Raw genomic sequence first — 2,500 nt, 5'->3', positions numbered from 1 at the left:
CGCCGGTGTCATTCTCTCTCTCGAGCCTCCGCACGGGCCGTTCGGCTCTCTCTCTGTCTTCCGGGGCCGTCCCGGGCGGGCCCGCTCTTGCCCGACCGGCGCCCTTTGCCCTCCGACTCCCCTCGTTTCAATCCCGCGGTCCGCCGGGTCCCCCCGGGGAGGGGGCCCGCCTCGGTCCGCCGCCCGGCGGGCTGCTGCCCGCCGCCCGTTCCGCCGCCGGGGCTGCGGCTCGGCGCCCCGCCTGCTGCCGCCCGCCGCGGGAGTGCGGCGGGCGTGATCGGGGGTCCCGCCCGGCGGTCGAGGTGCGAGGGGGCCTGGGCTCCCCGACTCTCGTCCGCCCGCGCGGGCCGTCTGATTGCCATGGGTTCCGGGACCCGGCGGGATGTCGGGGCGGACCCGCCCCACGCGGGCGGGCCGGCCCCGGCGCTCCCATCGCACCGTGCCGGGCCAATCCGAGTGCTGGCCGGACCGAAGGCCCGAACTGCACGACAAGAGGGAGGGGAGCGGCCGACGCTCTCCGCCCGGGGGCCGCCGCGGGGCCCCCTCGGTTCTCCGTCCGTTCCAAATTTTCTCCCGAAAAAAAAAAGTCCGAGGGTCCCGACCCACCGTGCCCCGCCGCAAGGCCCACGGGGGACTCTCGGGGGCCGGCCCGCCACGCCCGGCCCCGCCTCAAACGCTTCGGACTTGCCTCGCAAAAAGTCCGAGGGGACCCGACCCACCGTGCCTCGCCGCAAGGACCACGGGGGACTCTCGGGGGCCGGCCCGCCACGCCCGGCCCCGCCTCAGAGGCGTCGGACTTGCCTGCAAAAAAGTCCGAGGGGACCCGACCCACCGTGCCACGCCGCCTGGCCCACCGGGGGACTCACGGGGGCCGGCCCGCCACGCCCGGCCCCGCCTCAAACGCTTCGGACTTGCCTGCAAAAAAGTCCGAGGGGACCCGACCCACCGTGCCCCGCCGCCTGGCCCACCGGGGGACTCTCGGGGGCCGGCCCGCCACGCCCGGCCCCGCCTCAAACGCTTCGGACTTGCCTGCAAAAAAGTCCGAGGGGACCCGACCCACCGTGCCTCGCCGCAAGGCCCACGGGGGACTCTCTCGGGGGCCGGCCCGCCACGCCCGGCCCCGCCTCAAGCGCTTCGGACTTGCCTGCCAAAAAGTCCGAGGGGTACCCGACCCACCGTGCCCCGCCGCCTGGCCCACCGGGGACTCTCGGGGGCCGGCCCGCCACGCCCTGCACACTCTGGACTTCTCCTGCAAAAAGTCCGGCCCGACCCACCTTACCGAGCCCGTCTAGTTCCTCTCGTGGGTCGGACACAGGGGATTGCCCATGTGGTGGCCCGCTCCATATGTTTTGTGCACAGCTCTGGACCACCACCCCCTTATATATAGGCACACCATGGCGATTGCCTCTCTTTGGGGCTCTCCCATAGGGTTGTGTAGAAAAAATTCCTTAAATCGGCTGTCGAGTTTGGGGCGAGTTGGTCGCGTGGGCCAAACAGCGCGATTTGCCCACGACGGGGACTCCGGCGCCCGTTCTCGGACTCGACCCAATCCGTACAAATGTCGCGTTTTGGGGGCGACTTGTGCGGGCCGTCCGAAGCGCCCAAAAGACCCACTGGAAGGCTCGGCCCCGTCCGGTGAATTTTTCCGCTTCGGACTTTTCCTCCAGAAGTCCGAGAAGACCTAAACACCGTGCCTGGCCCGAAAGGCCCGTGGGGGACTTCCGGGGGGCCGGTCCGCAATCTCCGGTCGCGCCTGCATCTTCGGACTTGTGCTCCAGAAGTCCGAGGGGCCATACCCCACCGTGCCTGTCCGCAAGGCCCACGGGGGACTCTCGGGGGGCCGGTCCGCGATCTCCGGTCCTGCCTGCATGTTCGGACTTGTCCTCCAGAAGTCCGGGCGGCCCTATCCCACCGTGCCTGTCCGCAAGGCCCACGGGGGACTCTCGGGGGGCCGGTCCGCAATCCGCGCCTCTCCGGTCCCGACTGTTATGCGGAGTAACGCTCGGGTTAATGCTCGGGTTAACGCTCGGTCCCCAAGTACAAGTCCGGGCGGCCCTATCCCACCGTGCCTGTCCGCAAGGCCCACGGGGGACTCTCGGGGGGGCCGATCCGCGCTCTCCGGTCCCGACTGTTATGCTCGGAGTAACGCTCGGGTTAATGCTCGGGTTAACGCTCGGTCCCCAAGTACAAGTCCGGGCGGCCCTATCCCACCGTGCCTGTCCGCAAGGCCCACGGGGGACTCTCGGGGGGCCGATCCGCGCTCTCCGGTCCCGACTGTTATGCTCGGAGTAACGCTCGGGTTAATGCTCGGGTTAACGCTCGGTCCCCAAGTACAAGTCCGGGCGGCCCTATCCCACCGTGCCTGTCCGCAAGGCCCACGGGGGACTCTCGGGGGGCCGATCCGCGCTCTCCGGTCCCGACTGTTATGCTCGGAGTAACGCTCGGGTTAATGCTCGGGTTAACGCTCGGTCCCCAAGTACAAGTCCGGGCGGCCCTATCC

This window comes from Patiria miniata, unplaced genomic scaffold (assembly GCF_015706575.1).
Source record: "Patiria miniata isolate m_02_andy unplaced genomic scaffold, ASM1570657v1 HiC_scaffold_13, whole genome shotgun sequence".
NCBI classification, from domain to species: Eukaryota; Metazoa; Echinodermata; class Asteroidea; order Valvatida; family Asterinidae; genus Patiria; species Patiria miniata.
Note: the sequence above shows the minus strand (reverse complement) of the source record.